The sequence below is a fragment of the Eptesicus fuscus genome, chromosome 7 (assembly GCF_027574615.1).
Source record: "Eptesicus fuscus isolate TK198812 chromosome 7, DD_ASM_mEF_20220401, whole genome shotgun sequence".
NCBI lineage: Eukaryota > Metazoa > Chordata > Mammalia > Chiroptera > Vespertilionidae > Eptesicus > Eptesicus fuscus.
In genome coordinates, this window is record NC_072479.1 from 75,329,132 (window position 1) to 75,343,134 (window position 14,003).

At 37.8% G+C, this 14,003-nt stretch overlaps 1 protein-coding gene across 1 annotated transcript in view; it reads left to right on the plus strand.

The window, feature by feature from the left end:
- Nucleotides 1-14,003, plus strand: part of SOX5 (SRY-box transcription factor 5) — a 971,057-nt gene that overhangs the window by 254,888 nt on the left and 702,166 nt on the right. The window contains exon 4 of the mRNA XM_054719220.1: nucleotides 10,174-10,270. The gene's annotated coding sequence lies outside the window, so the exon portion shown is untranslated. The remainder of the gene's footprint in view (nucleotides 1-10,173; nucleotides 10,271-14,003) is intronic.

Here is a 14,003-nt window from a genome sequence, read left to right on the forward strand (position 1 = left end):
AAGAGGCAGCTGATCCATGGTTCTCTCTCAGTGATGTTTCTCTCTCTCTTCCTCTCTCTCTCTGTCTCTCTGAAAATCAATAAAAATATATTTTAAAAAATATATAAGTAAACAGTTGACAATATATATGAAATAAGAATAGAAGGATTCTATTTCATAGATTCTCGTACATGGTAGGGAACCATAGTTCAGACTTGGCAGGTATTGACCAGCATGCTTGTCTCCATGCCATTGAAAGGGTCCTGTACTTTAGATGGCCTTGACCTGCTTCCAGAGAGCTATGAATAAAGGATAGATAATAGTTCTGCAACTAGGTGATAAAAGTAAAATAAAATATGCACTGTATAGGGTGCTCATTTATTTATGTGGTCAGGGACCAAGCAGGAAGAGAGAAGCCACTGCGATTATTTGAAAAGGGGGCATGTAATGTGGGAAAATTGTTATACATTGACAATAATAAATTGTAAAATAGCAACCTAGAAGTCAGGAGTAACAAGTTACTACCACTCATACACTGGGAGACAGAAGGAGGAGGCAGGATTTTCAGGGTCACTGGATAAAAGCTGGAGCAATGGAGGGGGAAACAGGCAGAGGTGGAGCTACTGCCTGAGACACCTGGGAAAGTAGAGAAAGAGGAAGAGAAATTCAAATAGCAGAAGGTTGGTAGATGTTGATGCTTGGAGATTCTTGATAGGGGTTAGTTTTACTAGTGTCTGTATTTTGTTACAAAAAGTAAATGAGAGAGAGAGAGATAGTGCGAGGCACATGAGCACACGCACAGGCACACGTGCACCCATGCACACACATGTGCACCATGGTGCTGGCCTCCCTTGCATCATGTTCCAATCTCCCCTCTGCAGCTGGACTCACCTGGAAGCCACCTGCCAGAGGAGCCTGGGAAACTTGACCCACAGGAGCCAGCGCCTGTCAGGGGTCTCCTGAGCAGGAGACGGGCAAAGAAAGGGCCTAAGGCATAGAGGCTGGCAGACCCTCACCCAGGACAAATGAGGCAGTGACTCCTCTCTTGCTATGTACACTAAGTCCTCGCCAGACATTCTGTTGCTCTCTATCACATTCTGAACCCATCATATATACCCTGTATCTAAACCTAATCTTGTTGCTATAAAAGTGGGATTGAGCACATGCAATGTGATTATTTGATTACTAGAGGTCCGTTGCAGGAAGATTCCTGCAAGAATAGGGCTTCCTGTAGCTGGAGCGAAGCAGAGAAGGGAGCAAAGCCTCCTTCTCCACTGCCTCGCTCCCTCTCTTCTCTGCTGCCACGCTCCCTTCCTTCTCCACTGCCTCGCTCCCTCTCTTCTCCCCTGCCACGCTCCCTTCCTTCTCCACTGCCTCGCTCCCTCCTGTCTCCGCTGGCTCGCTCCCTCCCTTCTCGGCTGCCTTGCTCCCTTCTCTGCCGCTTCACTCTCTTCTGCAGCACTTGGCTTCCTTCTACACTGTCTTTAGTCTTCGCTCTGCACCTGCGTATGCAAATTAACCATCATATTTGTTGGGTTAATCTGCATACTCGCTCCTGATTGGCTGGTGGGTATAGCAGAGGGATGGTCAATTTGCATGTTTCTCTTTTATTAGTGTAGATTGCATGCATTCTGCATAGTAGAACATACAAGTACTTACACATTTTGGACAAACTACAGATCAGTAGGGATATCCATACTTTCAGTTTGACATTTTTAATTTGCATAGAGTGAGGAATTGAGCAAGAAATGATGATAATTGAAACTTTGGCCTCTTGCCCTAACCGGTTTGGCTCAGTGGATAGAGTGTCGGCCTGTGGACTGAAGGGTCCCAGGTTTGATTCTGGTCGAGGGCATGTACCTTGGTTACAGGCACATCCCCAGTAGGGGGTGTGCAGGAGGCAGCTGATCAATGTTTCTCTCTCATCGATGTTTCTGCCTCTCTGTTCCTCTCCCTTCCTCTCTGTAAAAAATCAATAAAATATATTAAGAACAAAACAAACAACAACAAAAAAACTTTGGCCTCTTACATAGCAATGGTGTTCAGAGCACATTTATCGCATTTAGTTGATAATAACAAAAAAACATTTAAGTTTTTATATGTTCAGCCATGAATACTGAAAATTAAAAGAAAACAGCACAATGTGAGTATGTGCCTAGCCAGTTTGGCTCAGTGGATAGAGCATTGGCCCATGAACTGAAGAGTCATTTCTGGTCAAGAGAATGTACCTAGTTTGCAGGCTCAATCTCTGGCCCTGGTCGGGGCATGTGCAGGAAGCAACCAATCAATGTGTCTCTCTCACATCGATGTTTCTCTCTCTCTGTCCCTTTTCCTCATCCCTTCCAATGAAAAAAATATCAATGGGAAAATATCCTCGGGTGAGAATTAACGAAAAATACAAAAAATAAAATTTTAAAAATGTGAGTATGCTAGCTATGTATGTATTTGAATCAACATATGAGACATTACTATTGTATTGGGATTCATCTGTACTGATTTTATATTAAATAAGTGGGTACTTGGTTCTCAAAAACCTTTAATTCTAAAGAAGGTGGGTGTAAAATTAGAAATAACACTTTTCTAACCAAGAAAACTATAAAGTCTTTTCCAGGACCATCCCGTATGGTCGTGCAGGTAACACATTTCTGAAAGATCCTCCACCGAAGGGCGCATCTTTCTCTTATTCACACTGTGGTACATTTTGTACTAACAGCCCTGATTTTCCAACACGGATATTATTGGGGAAGATATTGCCGAGAGAAATTTCATGGCCTTTTTGCAAGAAGCTTGACTTTTAGTGTCCACGTCAGGATTCTGAGAGCCCTTTTGAAGACTAGCTTGGCTATGAGAAGGACAAAGCTACTCATAGTGCTTAGATGTTCAGGTTTGCCTACTTGCCTTTAAGGCCAAGACTACTTTATTTATCTTTACTGCTTTCATGTGAATCCTTTGTGTAATAGTGAAAACTTACATTATATTAAGATCAAGATGGGGAGCACAAAACGTGTTTTTGTTCTCAAATGATTATTAATGTTATTGGAATTAGCTAGTTTATTAATATGAATAATAGGAAGAGAGCAAAGGGGAGGCCAGACACTGTAAGCAAGGTCACCTGGGAAACTTCACTAGGAAGCTACAGCTTCACATGGCATTGTTCCTCCAAGCAGATTAATACCCTCCCTTCCCCTATCCGGTACTGGATTTTTGAGGGGAGAAGGGAGGAGAGGCACATGCACAGTGAAGTTGGGGTGACATAGCTTAGTAAGGGGCTTGTCTGTCAGTCTGGCCTAGGGAACAATGGATTGGCTAGGAGAGTGTAGCCACTGCAAGCCCAGAGGGTGGGGCCACTCGAAATCTTGGAAGATTAAAATCCCCAGACAAAGAGTTCCTCCTCTTCTTGCTCTCTCCTGCTCTGTGACTTGCACTCGCCCATGCTCTGGCCTCTTCTCTCTTCATAGCCACGTGGCCCTCAGCAGCCACATGGCCATGGCCATGCAGACTCAGACTCTCCATGCAGGATGCTGGACTGGACTGTAACACGGAACAGAAATTCTGGGCAGTGGCCTTGATTCTGGCCCTGCTGAGGACAAGATTGGACTTCTTCCGTGGGGAGGGGGACAGCGATGAGATCTTGGATGGGGAAGCTCCTTAATTTTACAACATCGATAAAGCTTTCCACAAATCTCATCCTCCCTTGGGGGACTGAGGAAATTCGTTTCCTCGAAGCATCCCAAGAATTCCACTTCCACCAATAACATTAAAACTATGCTATGTTCTAAGTATACAGGACGTAATGTAACTTTAGGCTAATATGCAAATCATTGTTAGTATATTTTACAGAAGCTAAAGTATCGTAATAACGTGGTTAAAGAAACTTGGATAAGGCCTGCCAATTTAATTTTAAAAAATCCAATTTGACGTCTTTATACAAAGTCAAAGCCATATACACATCAAGGAAGAGATTTTTCAGTTTTGTTAAAAGGGATGGGTTTTAAGGATAAGGTGGCAGCATCAGGCTGTAGGGAAGCTTGCAGGTGCCGGCATCAGACGGGGCACAGCCCAGGTTTAGCCCTGATTTAACTAATTGATCAAGTTTCCTAACCTCCCCGTGCCTGTGTGCTAGGGCATGTTTTCTGTGAAAATCAAGTGTAATGGATCTACGATGAAGTAGAAAGCATTTAAGAAGGTACATTGCAGATGACACTTAAAAAATCTTTTCTAAAGTTCATTTTTTTATTTAAAAAATACCAACTTTTCTTGATTATTATTTGTTTTCATGTTCAAATTAGGTAACACATATTTTTAACCAGGTTTTCTTACCCTCATTGCCTCTTTCCTTATTAGCCTCTTCTTTCTGTGTCCTTGTGCCATTGACCCTATTGTTTAATTGTTCTGAGATACGGAGTTTTTGATCCTAAACATCTGGGCATGCAGATGTTTCATGAGATGCACCTTATTTTTTATTGTATATTCTTATTTACTCCTTTTCCTCATGCTCCTAAAAACATCCTACTTATTGACTTATTGGTCATACATATTCCCTTTGTCTGAGGAAGGCGATATTGGAATATAACAACATGGCAAAGTGCAGTGGAACTGAGATTTGGTTGTTTTCTCTGTAGCTCCTTCCAGTTTTAAAATTATTTGGATCTCTGAAATGGAAAGATCAGCAATTTCATAGGTGATACATTTGAATCACATAGGCAGACAGTTTCCCCCACACCCACTTTGCCTCTTTGTGGTGTGTGTGTGTGTGTGTGTGTGTGTGTGTGTGTGTGTGTGTGTTTACTCAACATGTGCATATTTTCTACTTGCCCCATCTGGCATCGGCTTGAGCACCAGTCTCTCTAGCTGTTCTATGTCAAGAGTACTTTAGCCTTTTCATTATGAAAGAGAAAGAAATGAAACAATATGAAAAAGAAAATACTTCCACTATCCTCCCCAACCTCACTTTTTGTTTTGTAGTTTCTAAGCAAGTTTCTTGCCATTTACCTTTGCATTTGCATTGCTTATTGATTGGCAATTTTAAAATTGTTTATTGTGCTCTTTTGTTTCACTGTTGAAGAGCTAAAACAAAAGCTACCAGGCCCTGTGAGGTATACATTTGCATGCAGTAAGCGTTGCCCTAGGAAAAAGTAATTGCTAATGCATATTTATGTGGCACAAATTTGCCATTTGTTTATGCATAAAATTATCAATAGTGCAGGGCGGCCCAGCCGTAGAAAATGGTGACCTTTTTAGCTTAATAAATAGAAATCAGCTGTTATTGTGGAAAGATCAGCCATTTATTCTGTGTTGAGGGACATTGCCGGGAAAATGCAGATTGGGGCTGGCAATATCATTAAATGGAAGGCCAGTGACCCTTTCTGTAGAGTCTATTATACTTTATCTAATAGGGGATAAATGACTCTGGTTGGCAAATGGAATAAAGAACTTTTTTTTTTCTTTTGAAATTGTATAACTATATGAATTTTCAGCCAGTAAAACTGAATAGGAAATCGCATGCTGACCTGTTGCTAGAATTCTCTCAAAAAGTATGTTTTAAAGTTGCTTTTTCTATTCATTATTCTCTGATTATTTCAATTTGTACCCATTGAAATAAAGTAAGTCAAAAGATATTTTTTCCAGGAAAATAGGCCTTGCTTTATTTTTAGCTTTGATTTTTTTTTTTTTACCATACTTTTTTCTTTGCATTGCATGCATCTTTGAGTTTTACAGGGTGGCTTTATATTTGATGTATTTAAAAGATTAATGGTAGAAGAAGAGATTATCAAAATAAAGTTCCCAATTGATTGTAAACTGAGCTGGTTTTTCTTGTTGTTGTTGCTGGACTAAGCATAGTACTTTCTAATGATAAGAATGGCTTTTAAAGTAAGTCTCTAATCTTTTGGTTTAAGAATATCTAGCCCTGGCCAGTGTGGTTTAGTTGGTTGGGAGTCCTCTTGTGCACCTAAAGGTTGCTGGTTTGATTCTGGGTCAGGGCACATGCCCAGGTTGTAGGCTCAATCCCCAGTAGGGGGCATGCTGGAGGCAGCCAAATGATGTTGTGCTCTCACATCGATTTTTCTCTCCCTTCCTCTCTTTCAAAAAAATAATAAACTACTCTTAAAAAAAAAAGAATATTCTATAAATTGAAAAACCTCATCATAATATTTTCTTAATATGTAAATAACTAACAGATAGTATGTGTATCTTTTTGGATTGTTTCACCGATGTCTCTTATAGATGAAATACCCTCAGTCTTTCCAGAGCTCATCTGTGACTGGTTAACGTGGTGGGATCTCATACTACATTTAATATATATGTATATATATTATTATATATTATACATATATATGTATATTTTATTGATTTCAGAGAAGGGAGAGGGAGAGAGAGATTGAAACATCAATGATGGGAGAGAATCATTGATCGGGTGCTTCCTGCATGTCCCCTACTAGGGATCAAGCCTGGAACCAGGTGTGCGTTGACCAGAAATTGAACTGTGACCTCCTGGTTCATAGGTCAACACTCAATCATGAGCCACACCTGCAGGGCTCACACTATGTTTATTTGACTAATATCTCTTTGATGTGTTAGTGAACTTTTCTACTTGTAAGGACTTTTTATCCACTTTTTCAATCCTTACAGAATTCACTGTTAAAGAGAAGTTGTGGGTTTTTTTTTTTTATTGATTAAGGTATTACATATGTGTCCTTATCTCCCCTTGTCCCCCTAAACCCCCCCCCCCCACTCATGCCCTCACCCCCCTGGTGTCTGTGTCCATTGGTTAGGTTTATATGCATGCATACAAGATCTTTGGTTGATCTCTTTCTGTTGTTTTTTTTTTTTCCAATACTATTATGTAATATTTGATGCACTCAAAATGTTATGTAAGTTGTGAAACAAGATAAGGAAACAGAGACCTGCAAACCCACCTCAGAACATGGCAAAGCTCTTTGAAGCTACCTGCATGCTCCTCCCTGATTGTGTCTCCTGACACAAGTGCAAGGCCACAGGCGTGAAGTTTCTACAACAGCGGTCTTTCCCTGTGCTGTGCTCTAGCACCACAGCGCATTCTGCAGAGTGACTGAGCAACCTTTTACTGATGGAAGTGAGTCTGTTGCCCCTTTTCAAAGCAGAGGGTGTAAATAGGATTCAGACACTAGGGTATATTAGTCCATCAAATGAATATATATTTTAATGCATATATATATTTTTTATTGATTTCAGAGAGGAAGGGAGAGGGAGAGAGAGATAGAAACATCAATGATGAGAATCATTGATTGGCTGCCTCCAGCAAACCCCCAAATGGGGATCAAGCCAGCAACCCAGGCATGTGCCCTTGACCGGAATTGAATCTGGGACTCTTCAGTTCACAGGCCAATGCTCTATCCACTGAGCCAAACCAGTCAGAGCTGAATATATTTTTATGTCATTTATAAGATATTGATTTTAGGTCCATTAGATTTACAGTCACTGGTGGGAGAAAAAAATGATTTAATGGGTAGGTTGGAATTCCAGAGGAAGAGCAGCAGTGATTAAGCCCTTTTTCCTCAACTCCCTGCCCCTGTTATGTAATACTAGAGGCCCAGTGCATGAATTCGTGCACCAGTGAGGTCCCTCGGCCTGGCCTGCAGGATAGGGCCGAAATCAGCTCTCTGACATCCCCTGAGGGGTCCTGGATTGTGAGAGGGCGCAGGCCAGGCCTAGGGACCCCACCGGTGCATGATCGGGCCGGAGAGTGATGCAGGAGGTTGGCCAGCCAGGGAGGGACCGCGGGAGGGCTCCAGGGTGTGCCTGGCCTGTCTCTCTCAGTCCCAATCAATCAGCTCGACCCCAGCAGCAAGCTAACCTACCAGTCAGAGTGTCTGCCCCCTGGTGGTCAGAGCACATCATAGCGACTGGTTGATTGGTCGACTGTCTGCCCCCTTGTGGTCAGTGCACCTCATAGTGAGCAGTTGAGCGGCCTTAGCATATCATTAGCGTATTACACTTTGATTGGTTGAACAGCCAACCGGTCGACCAGACACTTAGCATATTAGGCTTTTATTATATTGGATCTTCAAGTAGCTGAGAAGAGAACTGAAGGGGGTGGCAGGGAGAGGCAGTTTATCATCTGTCTTTACAAAGGATCACAAAACAAATTTCAACTGAATTATTACTGTGTCTCTTACTGTGATAGAACAGATTATTTTGGTTTGATACAAGTTGCCAAGATTATTTTTCATAAGGTGGTTTTTAAGTTAATGAATATATTTTATTTTTAGAAAACCCAGAGTGTATCTATTTAAAAATTTTACCTAATTTAAGGTATTATGTAAGGAGATTATAGGATATTAAGGAATCAAGTTTACTTATTTATTTTTTTAAAGAAAAGAGACCCTTCTCACAACTCTAAGAAAGGAAATTTCATCATGGTGCCTGTCTTAGGCAAGTTTTAAGTGATATTAGTGAGAATGGCCATCACCATAATTTTAAAAATAGTTTTTTTTTTCTGTTTAACAAATACATAGAAAATTATTGTTTTATACTAGCCTCTTCCCTTTCCCTTTTTATTTTGCTTCTTTTTCTGATAAGGGGATGACTGAAATATCCCTTTACTTTTGTGTAAATTCAGATATAGGGCACTAGTAGTAATTCTAGTCAATTTTACCCAAGTAATGTTGCTAGCACCTCAAATGAATTTTCTCTTAGGCTGCTTTGGAAGTTACATGTGTATTCTTATATATGAAAACAAAACTAATTATAATATTGGTTGGGAATTTTTAAAAATTCTAATTATATTTTTAATATTCTGATATGCTGATATGTTATAATTGAAGGAAAATATGCCTACTGAAATTTGACTATTTCAAAATTTGACCTGACATGAAGATTATGCTATCAAACAAATTTTTTAGAATTTTATATTTTAACTCAAGTTTTTTGAGTTCTCTGACAAAAAAAATATATAAATACAGGCTCCCTCTTGTGGGTAAAATTACCACCTGTGTATTTCTGTGTTGCCCAAATATAGAATATGGCACAATTTGTCTGTTTCACTTTTAAGTAAATTCTACTGTGGTAGTCAGATGTGACATTTCACTTAACTGAAAAAAAAAAAAAAAAAGAGTAGAGTTTGGTGTATATTTTGAAGCAACATTTTTAAAGAAAAATAATTATTTTAAAATGGCAGACAACCTTTATTTTATTCCAACAGCATAATACCTGATGTTCAAAAATTTTAATAACTTTTGTCACTTTGGAAAATCTCTAATGGAGTAATTCGTGAACTAATGAAATAATGTGCCATCTTCACTTTGTCTATGAGGGGACTTTGGGATTTTGTCAATATTAAGAGTTCTGATGTTGGAATGAAGTAAAATCCCTCCCTACCAATCATGCTCCAGATAGATACTCTATGGTAATAAAACATCTCAAATTCCATAAGCCTTGTGGTCAAAACTGAGCAATCTGGGGTATAATATGAATGAACCCTGAAGCATTACTCAGTTCTCCAGGAACTGAACTGACAGGAAAGAGATGGAGCTGCAACTGGTGCTGTGGCTGCCACCACAGGCATGTTCCCTGCTTTCAGAAGTCTGATGCTTGGGAATTTCATTTGATTACCAGGGGCCATTTCTGTCCAGTCTGGGGAAATTGGTAGCAGATCCAGAGTCTGATTCATTCCTGAAAGTGGCAAGCGCATTGTTTCTGAGGTTGAGCTGGGCATTCATAGAGATACCTGGAGTAAGGGATGTGAATGTAGAGGTAGCTGGGTGACTCTCACAAAACAATTATGAGTTGACCATTACTGTCATATCTTTGAATGGAATCAAATAAGGGACCTATGAGGATACCTGAAGAACTCTCATAAATCATTTCAAGAAATAAGAATTTTCCTGTCCTAAAGTATCTACAGGATGTTTACATGAAAATTAGACAAAAATGAACAACTTCTAAGGGAATGAACATATTTGTATATATGAATATAACATAACTTATATGCATATACATTTTTAGATTAACTCTGGTGGCATTACAATGCCAAATTAATGCCTTTTTTCAAACCAATGACTTTATTATAATTATATATTTCTATAAATTTACATATGTATATACTCATAAATTGTTTGAAAAGCTTAGCTACCTCCTGCTTCCAAAAGTCTTATGTTGATAGATTTACTAAAAAATAAATGTGCATTGTTAATTGTTTAATTTTATTTTTTCCAGCATTCCTTTTGCTGATGACATGATTCCTGTTTGAATCTGTTTACAAGATTCTGAAAGCTGAACAGAGAATTTTGGCACTGCACTGGGCAGGAAAAAGGTACATTCATAAAAAACATAATATACACCTTTGAAAAATCAATTACTGCATTTGCTTACTTCCCCAAAATGCAAGTTTATATGCCTTCTCTTATTTTTAATTTATATTGAACATTTATGACATCTGCATATAAAACTATAGTACATAGTTTTTTTAATAGTCACATGACAACTAGATATGTAATTATGATTTTGAAACATTACATTATAAAGGTAATGTCTCTAAACTGGCAGATGATAGCAACATTCTTTTCATTTTCTTAATGAGAGACACGTTTACTTAAAGTTGCAAAAGCTTTTTATTTCCATTGATAAACGTGTTTTAAAACAGTTGATAATTTGTTGTTGTTGCTGCAAAAGAAATATTTAGAGTCACAATGAGTAGATCACACATTTTACAAAATTGTCCATAGACGATTAAATATTCTAGGGTATGCTTTCATAAACACATACAAAAGTGCAATTTTGCCGAGGCCCATTCCAATTCATTTGACAGGAAAATTTGTGGGCATCTATCTATGTAGGCATTTATGAAACTCTTGTTTGTTTTTTCAAAAAAAAAAGTTATACTCTTAGAAATAAGAATTGAAGGTTTCACCACAGACCTACAGTTGAAAATCCTTTTCTAATCTGTGGCTGACTGACTGTCATGGGGTGGCCTCAGAAAAGTTTGGAGATAAGTGATCCTATTGTTGTGAAGAGGTTTGTAGGATGGAAAAGAATAAGAAAAAAGTGGTCTTCTTGCAAAGTGAACTAAAACTTACTTGTTTGCTAATCCATTCTTAAAATCTTGAGACTATGTTTCTAAAACTTCAAGTTACACATTTATTTGTGAAAGCCCTTAGAAACAATAGAGGTTTTTATCTTCTTTAAAAACTAAATTATTACAAATCTAAATAATACTTTTAAATTTATAAATAAAGCTTCATGTAGTCACAGACAAATGAAACATAATATGCAGGAAGGAGTAGTGAGTAATGGATTTTATGCTAATAGAAGTGGAATAAGTCACAAATGAATATTGCAAATATAAAACTTCTATAATTTTACTAGTAAAACTACCAGTGTAAGTAAAAGTAAAAGGCAAATCACAAACTGGCCAGTTCTAATAAATATGGAAAACATTACATGTAAATAACTGTTATATTATAAGAAAGACACTAACTTCATAATTTAAAAAATAAGACATAAGAACAAATTATTACTGAGGAATTTAATTACTCTATACTAATAAAAGGGTATATAACATATTATTTAGACCGGACATCTTCCGGACTACCTTCCGGACGTCCTTCCGGACAAAGCCATGGTGGCGGAGCCGAGGCAGAGGCAGTTAGGGGTGATCAGTCCAGCAGGGGAGAGAAGTTAGAGGGATCAGGTCAGCAGGGGAGAGCAGTTAGGGGGATCAGGTTTGCAGGGGAGAGCAGATAGGGGTGATCAGGCAGGCAGGCAGGCAGGTGAGCAGTTAGGAGCCAGTGGTCTTGGATTGTGAGAAGGATGTCTGACTGCCAGTTTAGGACATCCCCTGAGTGGAAAGGGTGCAGGCCGGGCTGAGGTACCCTCCTCCTGTGCATGAATTTCGTGCATCTGGCCTCTAGTTTTAATATAAAAAGCTAACAAAGAAATGCAAATTTACTATCCATCTAGTAAAAAGTTACTATCACTTACTATCTAACTAGTAAAAAGTAGTTTGGAATGACAGTGCTGGAACCAGAATGTGGGGAGGTGGGTGCTTTCAATAATGTTGGGAAAAGGTTATATTTGCTCAACTTTCCAGGAAGTGATTTAGCCATCTCTGTGGAGAGCCTTAAATGTTTCGAAAGCATTCTATGCAACATTTCCACTCTGTTCCTTTGAAAAACATTTGATTGCAAGTAATCTGAAATAGTTTTAAAAAGATTGAACTTGATATGTCTTTGATGTGAAGTCTGTGTAGGCAGTTCAGAGCGGTTGGATGGCTCCACGGTCCTCAGAGGCCCGGATCCTGCATCTCTTACTCTGAACATGTGGCTTTTACCTAGAGTCTTGGAATATCTAGTATTGGCATACCTGCCTTCATATTCATATTCCAGTAACAGAAAGGGAATATTTCTGGGAGAAGATCATGCTTTCTCCCTTTAAGGATATCTTCTGAAAGATGTCCACATTCCTTCCACTTACATTCCCTTGGCTAGAACATAATCACATGGCGTGCCACACTGCAAAGAAGGCTGGAAAATGTAGTTTTTGTCTTGCAATATAAATGTGGAGTGGTTATTAAGTGGAATAATAAGAAAACAGATATCAGGGCCTAAGTAACAGCATCTGGCAATTTCATTTCCAAGAAACTTAACTTAATGAAATAATTAAAGGTGATAGCATTTAGTAGGTAAATATGTCAATTTTCATATATTTATCATGGGAATAGTTTGAGATTGATTAAACTGCCCAACAATAGAGTTGTGATTAGATAAATTTGAGCACTTTCATGTTATAGGATATTATACAGTTCTGACTAAGAATTTTGTATAAGTATTTTTAAAAGTATTCTCTTACTTTAGAATAGTAATTTTCAACATTTTCATTTGATGGCACACATAAAGTAATTACCAAAATTTTGCAGTGCATCAAAAAATATATTTCTTGCCGATCTGACAAAAAATAGGTATGCTTTTGATTCATTTATTCCAGACGGCTATTGTTATGCTGGCTGCTGTCATTTTTTTATTTGACAATCTAAACAATAAGGTATTGCATGTTTTAAGAATTCTTGTGGCACACCAGCTAAAATACGCTGCTTTAGAATATTAAAGGAGTGAGAAATTGTTAAAGCTAAGTGAAAAATCACAATTAAGTAGCAATCTGTGAGAAATTTTTTGCAGACATTAGAGTGAGAGAATTTTACCTCTGAAACTAAGCTATCTTTAATCTTTGTAACTTGTAAGAAAAACATAATGTTGAGGAACATAAGTGTTGGAGACGCACTGTTTGGGTTCAGCTCCTCACTGTACCACTTATGCCTATCTATTATTGGGTATATTCCCTAAGCACTGATTCCTCATGTGTATGGCCTCAATAATAAAGGAATATGCCGTATCATACAAATAATTTATCATGTAAACACTCATGTCTACAAAATAGATTTTAAAGACCCAAAAGATACTGAAGATAATCAACTTATATAAATGATTAAAGTTTCAATTTAATAGGAAGATAGAATAATTTTAAATATAAATGCCCCTAATAACATAAACTTAAAAAATTATTAAGGAAACAGATCCACAATAACAGTGATAATATCACACTTCTCTCAGTAATAGGTGGAATAAAATGGACAGAGAAAGTAAGGATGTAGAATTGAAAGACAAGATTAAGAAATGACCTGATAGACATACATACAATCTTGCATACATCCACAGAATTCATTTTATTTTGAAGAACACATGGAGCAGTTATAAACATTAATGGTACAGTATCATATATTAGTTCTCAGCCATTTCAAAGATTTGGAATCATAATTAAATTAAGCTTCAAATAAATAACAAACATATAGCTAGACAAAGTTTCAAAATTAAAAAGAAATCACAATTGTAACTATAAATATTTTAGACTAAGTAAAAGTGAACATTCTATGGGTATCAATTGTATAATGCCTGTAATATGTATTTACTGGGAAAATTATGCCTTAAATAAATGTATTATAAAAAAGGAGTAAAATTATTAGTCCAAGAATAAATTTTAAAAAGACCAACAAA